The following is a 17,114-nucleotide window of genomic DNA, read 5'->3' as shown; positions in this document are numbered from 1 at the left end:
TACTCCTTGCTGGTCTCCTGGCCCTCTGCCTGGCTCCCTACTGTCCGGTCTCTACCTGGCATTTGGAGCTCTTGTTGACTCTGAACTGGAAGCCAGGTCATCTCTCTCCCTGGCTTAGAACCCTCAATGGCTCCCCAGCACTCTGATGACAAATCCAAGCTGCAGGTGACCACATCGTCCCTGCAGGGTCTGCACGGGCTCCCTCCGCCCTCGTAGCCGAGCACTGCCCCGGCCCTCACTCCCACAGTCTCCTGCATTCCTGCACCAGGCCCCGTCCCTCCCTGGAGCCCGGAGAGCTTTTCCACTGCCTTCTTGCACGGCTTCCGCGCCACGCTGCTCGGGCCGTGGTCAAGGTGTGTCTCCCGGAGGCCTTCCTGCTGTCGTATTGGGTGTAGCACCCCCCGCTCCACCCCACTCCCACCCACCGTCTCCATCAATGCCTAACCCAGTCCCTGCTGACCTCACCTTGCACTTCCCTCTTTACTATGCCCTTGGAGGCAGAGCCGAATCTCGCTGGCTTTAAATCTCAGCCCCATTACCTAAGCCGTGTGACTGTGGGCAAGCCCTGAATGGCCTTTTGCCTCACTTTCCCCATCTGTACAATGGGACAGCTTGTGAGATTGTAGCTGAGTAATACACAAAGGACTTAGCAAGCTGGCAGGAGGTGAGGACCACGTAAGTCTTTGCTGCTTTTTAAAAAGTAGGTATGTACTTATTCATTATTGTCTGAATTCATACCCTGTCAGCTCAGACGGCCAGGACAAGCTCCACAGTGGGGAAGACTGCACGGCAGACATTCATGGTCTTGCAGTGCTGGGGGACAGAGGTCCAAGGTCAAGGTGCCAGCAGGGCAGGATCCCCGGAGGTCTCTCCTGTTGGCCTGCAGATCCTGCCTCCTTCAAAGGCTGTCCCTGCATGTGTGTCTGTGTCCCCACCGTAGGAGGACACTGGTTAGACTGGATTAAGGCCCCCTTAGAGACCCCATGTTCAGGTAATCACCCATTCAAAGGCTCTGTGCCTGACTGCAGTCACACCTGGGGGGCTAAGACACAGGAATGGGGGGCACAGTTCCTCCCACGGCATCTGCAGCACGAGGATTCCCGCTGGTGGGCTCCCCACCTGGTGGGCTCTCACTCTGCAGTTAGAAACCAACCCAGCACAGGTCAGCTTCTCAGTAGGGCCCCGTGGGGCCCTCACTCGGTGCCTGGGGGCTCGGGGTCTCTGGGCATTGGGCAGAGGAGGCACCACACCGGGGACGCCTCTGTCTCGGACCACGCCCCTAAAATCTGAATGATGCCTCTACAGCCTGGGAGAAAGCTGGGGCCCAATGGCTGCTCTGGGTGCTCAGTTAGGGATCTTAGCATCTCAGGGACTGGACAGGAGAGGGGACACAGGTCAGCAGACAGCTGAGCACACGCCCTGCTGGCCGACACTCTGACCGAGGCCAGGACACGGCCCTTCTTGGATGTCTGATCTCCCGCACGGTGTCGGCAATCAGCAGTGGTTGGAACTTCTCCCCCAGGTGCTGCACACAAGGCCTCTATTTCACTCGTGTGCACTCAGGCAAACCCCACTGTCCACAGCGTGCTCTTATCCACAGAGACAACATTCCAAGGTTCCCTGAAACCACAGAGCTTGCTTTTCCTATACATAGGCACACGCGACGATACAGTTTAATTTGTAAACGAGGCACAGTAAGAGTTAAACACTAATGATGAACTTGGACAATTATAACAGCCAATGAATTACTTATGTCTGGCATTTTCCATTGAAGATTTTCAAGTCAAGGGTGACTGCGTGTAAACCAAACTCCAAACAGTGAAATCTGGGATAAGGAAGGACGAATGCCCAGAGGTGAATTCTCCCAGAGTCCAAAGCTACCTGCGAGAGGCAGGCTGCAGGGGCCACATTTAAACCCAGCGCCCACCGGGTCTCTGCAGCAGGGAGTCTGTATTTAACTCTCCTGTTTTATAAATACGGCCCATACACACACACTTGTGCACACACCCATACACACTCACACCTATATACACTCACACACATATACACTCACAAACATACACACACAGACACATACCGGTATACACACTCACACACACACCCATACACACTCACACCTATATACACTCTCACATGGTATATACACTCACAAACATACACACAGACACACACCCATACACACACTTATACACACTCATTTATATATACACAAATACATACACACACCACTCACATACACATTCACACTTAAACCTACTCATATGCAAATACACACACATGATACATACACTTATACACATACCCATAAACACTCACATACACACAATCACACACACTTGTACACACACTCATACACACTCACACCTATATACACTCTCACACGTATATACACTCACAAACATACACACGCAGACACACACTGGTATACACACTCACACCTATATACACTCTCACACATATATACACTCACAAACATACACACACACACCGGTATACACACTCACACACAATTATACACACTCATACACTCATATATACGCAGACACATACACACACCACGCACATACACATTCACACTTAAACCTACTCATATGCAAATACACACACATTTACACACACTTATATACACACTGACACCTATATACACTCACACCTATATACACTCACACACATATACACTCACAAACATACACACACAGACACATACCAGTATACACACTCTCACACACACACTTATACACACTCATACATTCATATATACACAGATACGTACACACACCACTCACATACACATTCACACTTAAACCTACTCATATGCACACTCACATGCAAATACACACACATTTTACACACACACTTATATACACACCCATACACACTCACATACACTCACACACACACTCATACATTCATATATACACTTACATGCACACACACCGCTCTCACACACATTCACACACTTAAAGCACTCACATACACTCACATGCATATAAATTCACACACACACCCATATACACACTCACACACATTCACACATACTTATACACTCATACATTCATATATACCCACCTTACACCCCCACACACCACTCACACACACACTTATACACATTCTCTCTCTCTCTCTCTCTCTCTCTCTCTCTCTCTCTCTCACACACACACACACACACAGTCCTTGGCCTCTGAGAAGACCAGATCTCTACCCCTGATTTACCTCTCCAGGGAGAAGCATTAGGAAGTAGCTCCAGGGTGGGCAGAGTTAGGAGCAGGTGCCAGCTGAGCACCAGGAGAAGCCTGGAGGCAGTGCCTTCCCCTGGGCAGTGACCAGGTCACCTCCCTCTCTGCAACAGAAGCGGCAACAGGTGGGGAATGGGAAGAAGCCGGGTTTCTGCCTCTTCCACGTGCGGCAGGTTGATTGAGTTGAACACATGTGGGTGGTTCTGTGACACAGTAAACTGCTTTGACATTTTACGCTGCTAGATCGTTCCACTCCGAAGCCTGGGGCTTCCGTCTGAAAGGCAGACGTCCTGGCTGACATGTGACATCATCTGTTGCCACCGTAAAGCAGCAGAGAAAATTGGAGACAAAGGGATCCGATCTATACAAGCACAACCTCGGCTGGCAGACGGTCCCAGGAGGTAGCACAGGCACTCTTAGAAGACTGGAATGATGGCAGCATTTAGCCGAGTGGTTAAGGGGCTGGTTAAGGCGCCCACATCCCACATCAGAGTGCCTGCCAGTGCAGACCCTGTGAGCACACAGCAACGGCTCAGGTAATTAGGTCCCTGCCACCCACGTGGGAGACCTGGCTGGAGTTCCCAGCTCTCTGCTCTGGCCAGGCACAGCCTCAGCTTTTGCAGGCATCTGGGGAGAGAACCAGTAGATGAGACCTCTCTCTGTCGGTCTCTCCCTGCAAGTAAAAAAAAAATTTTTTTAAACACTGGAAAGTGGGGCTGGTGCTGTGCCACAGTGGGTTAAAGCCCTGGCCTGCAGTGCTGGCATCTCATATAGGAGCTGGTTTAGTCCCAGCTGTTCCACTTCCAATCCAGCTCTCTGCTATGGCCTGGGAAAGCAGTAGAAGATGGCCTAAGTGCTTGGGCCCCTGCACCTGCGAGAGAGACATGAAGAAGCTCCTGGCTCCTCACTTTGGATCAGCTCAGCTCAGGCATCGGGGCCATTTGGGGAGTGAACCAGCAGACGGAAGACCTCTCTCTCTTTCTGTGTCTCTACCTCTCTGTAACTCTTTCAAATAAATAAAATAAATCTTAAAAAAAAAGAAAAAAAAACACAAAAAACACTGGAAAGATTCCCACAAGGAGGACTCAAGGGAAGAAAGCACCAAGAAGAGTTTGTGACAAGTCCGGATCCATGATCTCAACAGCCAGGAAGAAAGTGCGGCTGGGCCAGCAGTGAAATCAAGGGAGGAGGCAAAACACATTTTGCTTTTCCTTTAGAAGTCTTGCTTCCTCGTGAAGGATTTTTTTTTTTAAATTTTTTTTTTTTGAAATTTTTTACAGGCAGAGTGGACAGTGAGAGAGAGAGACAGAGAGAAAGGTCTTCCTTTTGCCGTTGGTTCACCCTCCAATGGCCGCCACGGTAGCGCACTGCGGCCGGCGCACCGTGCTGTTCCGATGGCAGGAGCCAGGTGCTTCTCCTGGTCTCCCATGGGGTGCAGGGCCCAAGCACTTGGGCCATCCTCCACTGCACTCCCTGGCCACAGCAGAGAGCTGGCCTGGAAGAGGGGCAACCGGGACAGGATCGGTGCCCCAACTGGGACTAGAACCCGGTGTGCCGGCGCCGCAAGGCGGAGGATTAGCCTAGTGAGCCGCGGCGCCGGCCTCGTGAAGGATTTGATTCACTCATCTTTTAGATGGGATAACTAATGATTGATTAGTAGAATGTTGCTTAGATGAGCAGGAACGCGAAGCGGAAAAATTTCTCTGTTTGAAATTCAGAGATGGTTATGTTTGGGATACTTCCTGCACTCCCCCAGGTAACCAAGGCAGCAGCCTCCAGGGGCCGTAGGAGGCCTGAGGCTCTTCAGCCATATGCTGTGCCCTCAGCTTGCTAAATGCGAAGTGTGCATCACAAATTCCAACTTAGATTTACTGTTAAGTTGGCGTAGAGTAGGGTGCAGAGGGCTTTCTTGAAAGGGGCTGTGTCTACTTTATTACTGAGCCCTCAGGAATTTATTTTTTAGGAAGAACACTCGGTGCCAGGCATTCATATTTTTAATGTTTCAGATCGAGTTGTGCTTTATTATTCACAGTGTGTGGCTGACATCTAAAATCAGTTTTTGTGCTTAACAAAATAACATTATTAAAATATTATTACAATAGGTTTCCACGGGCACTTTGTACCCGTGACAAAGTGCATAATTAGCCAGAGTCAAGAACTAATGGGTTTATAACACAAAGGCTTTGCTTCTAAAATAAAGTTCAACCGATATTTGTATGTGCTGCTTTGACTTGTGGAAGAAAAATGGCTCCATGATTTGCAACAGTCTCACTGCTTTGAATTATCTCTTTCAGCAATTAAAAATACAGAGCTTGCTATTTTTGGTGAGCGGGAGCAGAGAGGAGGAGGGTGAACTTCTGCCATCTTGGTAGTTTGGAAGTCGAGCTTCAATTGCCTGGGATGAGAGAGGAAACCAGGGAGACCCCAGCTGAAACTGGGGGCTCTTTAGGGTCAGGAGCCACCAGGTATCACCAGCTGTGTCGGGGGCAGAGGCCAGCTTTTAAAAGCCTGCATCATGAGATGATGGCTGGTTGACAGGCAGCAGAGGCCTTCAACTCTTTAATAGTCTTCCTTTCTTTATTGGGGGGGGGGAGCATGTGAGCACTCAAAGTAAATATGTGTGTGTTTTTGTCTGATACACGGCAGGACAAGTCAGGGGGAGGGGAAAACCTACACTGAGCTCACCAACGGCTTCCCCCGCCCAGCCCACTGCTTCTGACGCTCAGGGAGCCTACAGTGCACAGTTCTGGAAGTGGACCGGGATTTCTGGGGTTGGAGGGAGCCTCTTACTTCTGGGTGGCCTCATGTGACTGGGTTGCTTTATTTGAGTCACAGGAGTGACCCCTTTGAAGACACCTGCTCTGAGCAGACACCTTGCCAAGGCCCCGTCTGCCAGTGGGGGGGGGGACACTTTGCTTTGTTTTTACTGCTACTGAAGTGAGGGCACCAAGGTAGGGCTCTTTAGTGTAGCCAAGTCCACCAGTCCCTAGTCTTTCCCAAATGAACGGAGAAGGTAAGCAGAAGCAGCTGTTCTCCAAGCTCACGAGGCTCCCAGAGAAGCTGGGCTCCCTGTCTTCCCTCCTTAGACTAGACCCAGATGGGGCATGAAAACTAACCCCCAAACCAGCCTGTGCACAGAAGGTCTCTGAAGGAGCATTAGAATAGCTAGCGTCGTCACGGACAATGTACACGCAAACTGTTGTAAGGTGTGTGCCAGGAGAGCGAGCGAGCAAGCTGTGGCTTTGATGTGATACTGAAATTGCTCAGAAAAATGCTACTTCAGTTGATGTAAAAACAGGTCACTACCATACAGAAAGCAATGGAGGAGGGGTGGGCGTTGCAGGGCAGTGGTGAAGCCACCACCTGGGGCTCCTGCATGCCACATCAGAGGGCCTCACCTCTGCTTCCAACCCAACTTCCTGCTGATGCACCTGGCAGGTGCAAGGATGAAGGCCCAAGTACTCAGGCCCCTGCCATCTCCATGGGAGATCAGAATGAAGTTCTCTGCTCCCAGCTTCAGCCTGGACCAACCCTTGGGTGCTGTGAGCATTTGGGGAGTGAACCAGCAGATGGAAGATTCTCTCTCTCTCTCTCTGTCTCATTCTGCCTTTCAAATAAATACAAATGAATAAATAAACACACATCTGAAAACAAACAAATGGAGGAGGCACTGTGCTAACACTTCAGATCACTGTGGGTATCCTTGTATGCCGCCCAAGGCCACCATGTCTACCTCTAGTGCCTGGTCTTTTGCAAAGAAAAGTAGAGGGGCAAGCAAAAGGCTTGGCTAGAGGCGGGCAGCAGACTTGTCCTTTCTGACCTTGAATAGTCCTGGTTCATGGGACAGGATCCACTCCCTGGGAAAGCCAGAGGCAGAACCAGCAGCCTTTGGAGACCCTCTGTAAATTAGGTAAGCCTTCATTCCATACATGGGCTGCCAATGTAGAAAGACTGTGTCCACGTCATCTTTCTGGGATTTGGATGGAAATTCCCTGCTAGGACTAAGAAGCTATGCAAGTACGTGCTCTTGCTGACCCTGTAACTTAGAATAACTTGGGAACTTGATCCAGAACTTTGGTTTTCATGGTGTATCCGATGATTTACTGAGTTGTAAACTGAACACCTGTAGTGATGGATGTTTTTTATGTAGAGGAGGAGCGAAAGCTGTCAAAATGGGGCTTATGTCAGCAATGCAGTCTCTCGGCATCTTAGAGACCAGGGAACAAGTATTCTCTAACTGGAGCAGTCTCTCCTCACCACAGCCTGGTGAGGTTAACTGAAGTGTACGCTGGTAGAGTGAGGTATGGTTTATGATGATCAAAGAAATGGGAGAGAAAGGAAAAAAAACACCCTTCAAGCCAACTGTACGAAGCTGTTGTACAACATGCAAGTTCTGCACACTGAGGGTCTCTGCTATTTCCCCTTCTCCAGGCCAGGGAGGTGGGGGTGGTGGGATCCTCACAGTTTCTGAGCTGCAGAATTGGACAAGTGGGGAATCAGCTTCTCTCTGGTTGGCTGGCATTTAGTGTTAGGGCACCAAAAGTCACACAAACCTGGATCTGATGTTTTTTCTAAATGGTTCTTCTTGACCATGTCACAGGACGAGGGAGTAAAATGCACCTGCTCTTCTCCTGGCCTCCTCAGACTCCCTCACCCATCTAGCCACCTGTCTCTCCTCTGCAGATCCACTCCCGCTATGGAACTGGTTACACAAGGTAATTTGTTAAAAGCTGAAGATGTCCAGTCAAAGGCCAACTGGAAGGTACATGTTATGTATTTCTAGTCGACTGCCAATACAGACACCAGCAACAGCTCCCCTCCTGAAAATCTGGAGATCAGCACCCTGGCCAGCTCGGTAGAGCAGGTGCCCTATGCCGATGGGCTATGCCCATTTACAGATGGAGAAACAGGTGTGTCCAGCATGGTTTCAGTGACAGGATGGGGTCTGGGGCCCAGGGTTTGTGAACACCACACACCCAGATGGTTTGGTTTTGCAACACAGCACAACCCACTGGTAACATCAACCCAGTAGCTCATTTCTCAAGTGCAATGCCCACTTGGCCAGGCTAGACATTAATTTGGGTGTTGCTGTGAACGTATTTTGCAGAAGTCCTTAGAGTGACTGCCAAGAAGGGAGATTATCCCAGATAATCTGTGTGCACCTGACTCAGTCAGTTGAGATTCCTCCCTGGGGGGAAGCTGCCCTGAGAAAAGAAGAAATCCTGTGCCTATGGATGACAATTTTGGCTCACGCCTGAGTGTTCCAAGCTGCTCTTCTTGGTGGTTTCCCTAAAGGTTTAAGACTCGTTTGGCGGCCGGCGCTATGGCTCACTAGGCTAATCCTCCACCTAGCGGTGCCGGCACACCAGGTTCTAGTCCCGGTCAGGGCGCCGGATTCTGTCCCGGTTGCCCCTCTTCCAGGCCAGCTCTCTGCTGTGGCCAGGGAGTACAGTGGAGGATGGCCCAAGTGCTTGGGCCCTGCACCCCATGGGAGACCAGGAGAAGCACCTGGCTCCTGCCATTGGATCAGCGCGGTGTGCTGGCCGCAGCGCGCCAGCCGTGGCGGCCATTGGAAGGTGAACCAATGGCAAAAGGAAGACCTTTCTCTCTGTCTCTCTCTCTCTCACTGTCCACTCTGCCTGTCAAAAAATAAAAAAAAAAAATAAAATGAAGACTCATTTGGCTTGGCCATTTGCATGAAATAGCCCTTTGCAGAGTCTATACATCACCAGCTGGGTCTGCCCTCTGGGTGAACCCTGGTTACTACTCCAAGGAAGCCACTGCCTCTAACACGAAGCTCTGACAGGCTGGGGGTCTATCGTGAGTTTCCACAGATGGGTGGGAAGAGGACATGGAGGCTTGGGTGGGCATCAGGCACTGATTCACTGGACCAACTTCACTGAACCAACAGCCTGACCATTCATCTACTTTTGTACAGCTTTTGCCAAGGGAGTGGACATGGCCCTCGCTGGACAGGAGACCAGGGTTGCATTCCAATGAAATGACTGCTTGGGCACTGGCCCCGCTGTCCACTGGATGGAAGAAGGAGAGTGGGCAAGGGCTGTGTGCGTGAGCAGCTCAGTACAAAAGGGACCGTGGGCAATTCTTGGGAGGCTAAGATGTCATCTGCTGTGGGGCTAGGGTCAAGAGGGGCTCTGTTCCTTGAGACCTGGAGCCCAAGGGATGAACTGGAGACCACAGAGGGTGCAAGACCGAGACAGGAGGATGGGGCCCAGGAGGTCAGACAGTGTGAGTGGAAATTCTAGAATAGGCAGCAGAGATTACTGGATGTCTTCAATGGAAAATGATGCGTTATTTATAGAGTCTATCCTTCTAGGTTTTCCAATCCTAGCCTCTCATTGTTGCTGAGCTATTTTTACAATCTGCAACTGATGGTAATGCAATGCTGTTACAATTAGCAATGCAAAATAATTATTGGCCATAACCTACAAGCGAATTCTGGCAGGCTGATGCTGCGCTGATCTGTGTGCATTGCCACACTTCTTAACGCTGTGGAATTTGTCATTCTTTGACTTCTTTGATCCCGCTGTGACATCTGTATGAGTTCCCTGTTATTTAATTAATGAGTTAAGTAGAAATCTTTGACACATTCATTTGATATTTGCACGAGAGTCATGATCCTACCCTTTTTGGAAAATTATACCTGAACCGAACCTGGGTGTCTTGGGTACACACAGGGAGCATTGTCACAGGCTGCACTGCCTGTAGAGGGTGAGCCAGAGGCGAGGGGTCGCTGTCCCCCAGGAAACCCAAGCAGCCAGCCGAGCACGCAGCAAAAGAAAGGGAAGAAAAGTCAACTATTTTATTTTTATATTTTTAATGAAGACAAAAAGCAGTCCTCTATCTTGCTCTTTGAGATCAATATCAAGAGAGGCTTTTAAAATGGTTTGAAGAGCTCAGTCCACTTTATCTCTATATAAACCTTTGTTTACATATTTGTAATTTATAGTCCACTTGCTTCTAAAACCCACATCGGAAACAGGCCTAAGGGCAGTCAAGAGAGAATAATAGCTCGCGTGGCAGCCCAGACTTCACCTTGCAAAGAGCAATGCCATCTGCGGAGCCACAGAGCAGATGGTGCGAAACCATATGATAAAAATAACAGAAGGCTTCATGGTAAATAAATTACAACAACAATCAGGCAACTAATGGGGCCGAGAAGCAGAGAGAGAGAGGCTGGGGCGGGTGGAAGGGCCGTCCAAGGTCACCAGTGCCGTGCTATCCATGGCACTCATGTTTCAGCTCTAGGCTATGAAGCCTCCTGAGAACCCAGCATGGTTTTGCTCTCCTTACGACTTAGCCTTCACACTGGAGGTGAGTGGGGAGGGGCAGGAGATACTGAGAGTTCTGGGCAGGAAAAGGGACCACCCCTTCCCTGGGACCTCGACGCTGGTGGAAGAGTGAGGACTGTAGCCCTGCACTCCATCTTGGTTGGGTCCTTTCCACATGGCCACCTTGCCTCTAGCAGCATGGTGACAGTGGGGGTGGCGACGTCAGGGGTCAGTGGACGCCTGGGAGACGACGGGATAAATGGAGAGCAGACACACACCTTCTGCTATTTTCTTAATACACTCAACTGTAACTGGAGAGAGGATTACCACTGATTTCAGGGCGAGGTGCATGAGATCTGTGATGACAGATATTTGTTCTACTGCTCAGAGTATAATGAAGCATTTTTTTCCCAAAAGGTCTTTTTAAGGAGACTATCACATAATTAAAATGAATGTATGCCTGCGCGCGGAAAAATCGTGTGCTTTCAACAAGCAAATTGCACGCTTCATCAAGAAAGGCATTTGGAGAGCTAAGGTAGAGTGCTGCTCCTCTGATGCTCCAGGGGCTGCCATTCAGAGCAGGAGCCGGACGAAAGCTGTGCTCCAGACAGGGAGGAAGACCACCTCTCTGGTTTGTGTGGGCAAATCCAAGTGGGACATCTGAGGTCACAGTGGGAAGAGAGCGCGGAGCACAAATGTCAGCCAAGGAACTTGGCCGGAAATGGAGCCTCAGGGGATAGGCACAGACCCATGGGACGTTCTAGAATCCCACGGTGCTTCGAGCAGGACCAGGGTAGGAGGGCCCAGGAGCCGGCCGCCTGTGGCAGCTCCTTCTGTGGCTGACAGTTCCACGGCGCGCTCTCCAGCAGTGTGGCTGCTGTCTCCCAGGGTCCAAAGAGGGAGACCCGGCAGTAGAGAAGGAGGATGGAGGGCACGGTGCATGCCGGACAAGAAATTCCCAGAGGTCCCAGGACAGAGGGCCGGGTTCTGTGGATCTTAGAGCAGGGCTCCAGCCTGTGAACTATTTCCTGGGGTGGGCAGACCAGCCAGGCAGTCCATGGCCTGGAGGAGCCAGGAGTCTATTGATCAAGGATCACACACTCTGGGGACCAAGAGGAACAAGCTTCCCTCTCCACACGGTGCCGTTGAAAAAGAGCTGCTGTCACATCTCCACAGCCATCAAAGCCCACTCCTCACAAAGGCGAGCCTCCTCCCAATGTTAATAGTGGCTGACACTAACTGAGCACCTACTATGCTCCGGGCAGCACTCTCCGTTTAGTGATTCACAGAAATCATCTCAAAGGTGTTTTCACAGGGTGGAGCGGAGAAAACTTGGAAGGTGAGCCAGCCAGTTTGTAAACGTCTAACCATGTTCCCAATTCGGAGACCTGGTTAAGCCGGGTTGGGGTTGGGAACACTCGCCTCTGGCTTTCCCGTGTGTGTAGATAATTTGGGCTGCACCTGCTCATTCCAAACCCTGTCAGGAGCATATGTGTGTTACATCACACATGTGATGTAAGCTGCAGATGACCTGGAGTGATTCGAAGAGAAAGACAGGTCCCAGGCACCCATCCATGGCCTCTCTATCAATGGACATGCTCTAAAGCCGCTGTGCCATTCACGCGTTTGAAGGAGGCAGCAAAGTTTTATTTACCCTCCTTGAGGGGCTGAGCCTGGGAGGCCTGCACCTCTGGGTCCCATGGCCACTGGTTGACCAGATGGCTGCAGTCCCTCTAGTAGACAGGCAGCAGTGAATTCTGGGCTTTAGGAGAAGGTAGTTTGAAAGTCAGACTGTGTGGCTCCCGAGGGTAGGCCTGCGGTGTGTGACAGCACCGATGACAGCAGTGGAGAAGCTGAGGGCCAGCACAGTGAAGATTAGCCAGGACAGAGGACATGCACTTCAGAGCATGGCACAAACCCCTGCCGGGGGAGAGGAGGGAAGAGAAAAGGGGACCACAGTTCTCCAAAGTGGGCATCTCGCACGGAAACTTCTAGTTCCCTGCAAGCAAGCAAGGTGGGTACCTGAGCTGGGTCACGAGTGAACCCTTTCCTGCTGCTCTCCCATGTTGCCATAACCAGGCAAGCATGTGATCCACGGGGGGCTTCCCCACCCACCCCTGGCCTGCAGAAAACAGCTGGGCACGGGGCCTTGAAGCCTGGCTGATGAGAGGCAATCATGTCAGCGACAGTCAGCATTAAACAGAGACCTCAGGAGCGGAACGGACTCTTAAGCAACTGTTTTATTGGGAGCCCAGCAGTTACCTCCTTGGCTCAGGCCCAAGTACCTAGCTGGCAAGGACCCAGACCCATCCCCAGAGCTGCCTCCTGGGACCCCCGGGATCCGGTCTGCTGGGCTGGAGCATCCCTCTTGGCCTTGCTTTCAGAGCTCTCTTAGAAGATTTCTGAGACACTCCAGAGTGCACAGTAAAAATATACGAAGCGACTGCAGGAAATCGTTTGGCCCTAAAGCAGCTCTTAGGAAGGCATTTAAGCCGGTCACAAATCGTCTCGGAGAGAATTTATACACAGTACAGAGCCTGAAGCAATTGATTACTTTGTTGTATTTGATGAAGAAGTTTGGAAAGTCTGGGGCAGCTTTTCCAGGGTGGTGTCTGCCTAAAGTCAAACAGGGATCCAGCTGTGCCAGCTGTGTCGCTGTCCATCACTCCCCTTAAGTCCCACCTCCTCTGCACCTGACTGGCTGGGCTTCTGGCTCTGTCACTTGCCCTGTTGGCTCCTGGGAGCCTGCCGGCATGACTGGGGGGATTCCTGGGTCTGGGCCCCGAATCTCGGGAGATGCACTGTCGCATTCTCACACTTTGTTTGTCCTGGTCATGCTGCTTCTTCCTCTCCCGACTCTTCTGTCCCTGTCACTTCCCGTCTTGTCCAATGCTCATTTTCCCCTGCTGACATCGACTGATATCGACTACCCACTGACACAGGGCTTTGGCACGACAGATGGGGCAGGCTTGAGCTGAAGGGAAACAGCATGGCTAACGCCAGGACAGCTGCACGCACCCCGGCCTGAGCCGGGAGTGGTGAAGATAACCCAGAGGATGCCACACGTGGTTGTGACTGGACGTCTGTGTGTCCACCTTCTGATCCTGCTGTCCTGCTCTGCCTTGCGCCGTGACCACTCACTAAGGCCAGTGTTCACTCCTAGGTGGTGGGAATTCTAGGTGGCTGGGCAGGTGGCATGAAATGTGGGCCCTATACACCTCTGATCCATCCACCTGCAGTATGCTAAGGTCTGGGGGCAAGCCAGGTGAGGGCCAGGGGCCAGGAGGGAAGGGTCTCCATACGCTCACACCCTGGGCCCCGAGACTTTTTCCTCAATAACAAAGGATCTGTACTCTTGAGCTTTCCCTCCCTTGTGTCTCACGGCTCTCGCTTTAAGTCTGCATGAAGTTCTACAAAGAGCGGTACACTTCTGCGCGCAGAGGAGCTGCGTGCCAGCCAGATGGTGGCCTGCGGCACCAACAGGGACGGAGGGAGGGAGGGAGGCAGGGCAGTCGGGAGCAGGAGCAGCGCCGAGCTCCACGGAAGTTGGTGTTTCGGTTTATTTCCCACTCACGAAGTATAACCACCTGCTTCTTCTTCCACATTTTATGGATTTTTTTAAGGAAAAAAAAAACCATTAAGAAACATCAACATGATTCTTGGACCTTAAACAGCTGCTAAAACATTTGGATGGGTTTAGAATAAATAAAGTCAGAAACATATGATTTCATTTTTCTTAAATTAAGTGTGCGGATTCTAAACGGAAGGCAAATTTCCCCATAAAAATACAGTTTAGATTTTTTTTTATGGTGGGCAGGTTAATTATTAAACAAACAAATGAAAACACAGTGATCAAAAGCAAAGCTGTGCAGGGCGTGGATGCGCCGAGCTGCTCTGAAGGATCACAGGGCCAGGCAGAGGGAGGAGGCTGATCTGGCTCATCCATTAACAAACACGGAAACAACAGCTGCCGAGATCATGAGGCAAGAGGGGTTCCCCGGGAGGGAGCAGCAGGACCCACACCTGGGCGCTACCGACAGCATAACCTACAGTGCACCGAGACACAGACGGAGGGACGAGCCCCAGCAAGCTGGCTGCCTGCAGCCTGGATCTCCAAGTCCCACAGCCTGCATTCTCTTGTGTCCCCGGCCTTTGTTAAGGACCGGGGCACTTTGGCCACCAACAGGAAGGCTTCCGTCCACCCAGGAGGTGCAGTCTACGGCGGGAGGAGAAGACTGAAGATCCTGGCTTCAACTCCACCCAACTGGGCTCCCGAAGCTTGCACTGCAGGCTCACCGAACACCCTTGTAGTGGTAACACGGCTCCCTCAGCAGGTCCTCCTCCCGATGTTTCTCCTAAGTTGGCTTTCTGGCTTCCCCATCAGTCCTTTGTGAGTTTAGTTCATGTGAGTTTGGCCCCCAGAGTCATCTCTGCAGGTCCTTTGCAAAATCCAGTTGCTTTTCTTGTTAAGCTAAGAACAGGCCCTGGGACACCAGGAAGCCTCCACCTGTCCCTTGCTGGGCTGGCTCAGGAGAGCAGGGCCCTCCCAATGCAGTCACTTTCTATTGATATGGTGCTAGAGTGATGGTGCTGGCTACCACTCCTTCCTGGCTTGTCGTGTGGCCAGCATTGTACAGCAATCCTTCCAGTAAGTCGTCCTGGGGACTCGAAACAGGACAGGTAAGAGCGTTGGTCTGAGCTAACAAATGAGAAAGCTGAGACTAAGCCAGGTTAATGACTTTTCCAAAAACCCCATCGCTGGCGGTCAGCGGGGAGGCCCGGCGTCCGGCCCGTCAGGCTCCTGCAGAGTCTCCCCGACCTGAGTGCCTAAACCAGCTCGCTACACCTCCCAGCCACGTCCGAGCTCCACTGGGGGTGTAGTCGCATCCCTGGTTTGTGTCTGCGCCTCCTAAAGCCTTATCAGGCACTGGCTCCCCACGGACAAGAGCCGGAACGACGCACACGTGAGTCCCTCGCGCACGCTCCTCAAGCCCCAGCACTTCTCGTCCTCCCTGGTAAGGAAGGCCAGCTTCCACCTCCACGGAGAAAGCTGGCCCCATCACATGGAAACGTCCAGGAGCTACCAGGTGGCCTCTGCCAGCCCCTGCACCTTGCAGCCCCCCTCCCCCCATTCTGATGGACACAGCTCAGCACTTCTCTCGTTTCCCTGCAGTTCCCAGTGGCCAGTCCTCCATCGAGAAGGAAATCATTGCCTGTCTCCAGTGCCATCAGCTTCTGCCTTTAGTTCCTTGCTCGCTTTTGTGGCAAAGCTCCCATCTTTGCTTCTCCATCCCCTGGAAGCTCACTGGAAGCAGAGGTTGTCCCTCTCCCTGCCCTGTCCAGTGGACACCTGCTCCTGTCCAGCCTCCAGGGCTCTCTGCCCAGTGGCTGTCCCCACGGGTAGACGAGCGCCCTCTCTCCAACACACCCGTCACTCCCTCTTCCGTGAAACTTCGTCTCTCGTGGCCTCCCCCAGGCTCCCTTCTTCTCTTTCCCCTTTCTTTGAGGGCTCTTCCTTTAGCTGGGAGTCCCAGGGCTGAGCTGCACCTGCTCCCTTCTCCATTCTCACTCTCGTTTTAAATGCCCAGTGGCCAAATTTCTATGTCCAGCCCTTGACCTCCAGACTCCTATAATAGGTGCTACCTGACTTCTGCACTCGGAGAATAAATATCCCACGCGTAACCTGAGCCTAGCTGAGCTCTGGCGGGAGTCTAGACTTGATGTCATCCAATTAACCCTACTGTGTACGTGCTTACGTATTCAGTCACCCCTTAATGGGCCCGCGAGGCAGGCCAAGGGATAGAAACAGGAGCCAAGTACCCATCTCACTCAGCACACAGCACCCACACCTCAGTGCACCCCAGTGTGGTCGTCACTGCTTTGCTCCCTCTGTTCGGGCCCTGACCTTTGAGCCAGCCTGTCTGTCCTCCCCACATCCAATGCCCTAGACAGACCTGTAGACACACTCAGAATCCACTGCCCCTCCCACCTCCAGCTCTGGCTAGCTCAGCTCCACCAATGCTCCTGACTGGCCTCTTGGTGGCCATCCTGGTCCCCTGCAAACGTACGGTCGACAAAGCAGCCACTGCGGTCCTTGCAAAGCATCATCCAGGTCCTTACAGCCCTCTGTGGTCTCTTTCCTGTGTGTCCGGAGGTCGGGAGTGCAGGGACTGTGACAGGGGAGACCTGGGCTTCCTGCTGCCCTTGGCCACCGATGGTTCTAGAAATGAACCTGCAGGGTCAATTGTGGGGCTCTCTGGATCACAGTCACCCCCTCCCAGAGTGAATTACACCTTTCTCCCATGAACAGGCCCTATTTGTGAAACATGGAAAGTCTCACCAGAGCAGACTTTTCCAGAAATGTGACCTGCACTTCGCCCTGCCCCGTCTCTCCATACTCATGCTCAAAGGCCCAAGTGCGCTGTCCAGGGTCCTGCTCTCTCTGCTGCCTGTGTTTTGTCTCCAACCCAATGATGGGGGTTGGGGGTGGGATGGGGATGAGGGTGGAGGGAGGAGCCCCAAGGCTGGTGGGGACAGAGGAAGCCAGGTGGCGGCGGCTCCTCGTTCCTGCCCCGGGATTCCTCGG

At 51.9% G+C, this 17,114-nt stretch overlaps 1 pseudogene; it reads right to left on the bottom strand.

Moving 5' to 3' along the window:
- Positions 1-747: 747 nt before the first annotated feature.
- Positions 748-17,114, bottom strand: part of LOC133746637 (protein lin-28 homolog A-like) — a 131,391-nt pseudogene continuing 115,024 nt past the window's right edge.

Source organism: Lepus europaeus, chromosome 2 (genome assembly GCF_033115175.1).
Source record: "Lepus europaeus isolate LE1 chromosome 2, mLepTim1.pri, whole genome shotgun sequence".
In the NCBI taxonomy this organism is placed as follows: Eukaryota; Metazoa; Chordata; class Mammalia; order Lagomorpha; family Leporidae; genus Lepus; species Lepus europaeus.
The sequence above is the reverse complement of the archived record's forward strand: the minus strand, read 5'-3'. Positions and strand labels throughout refer to the sequence as shown.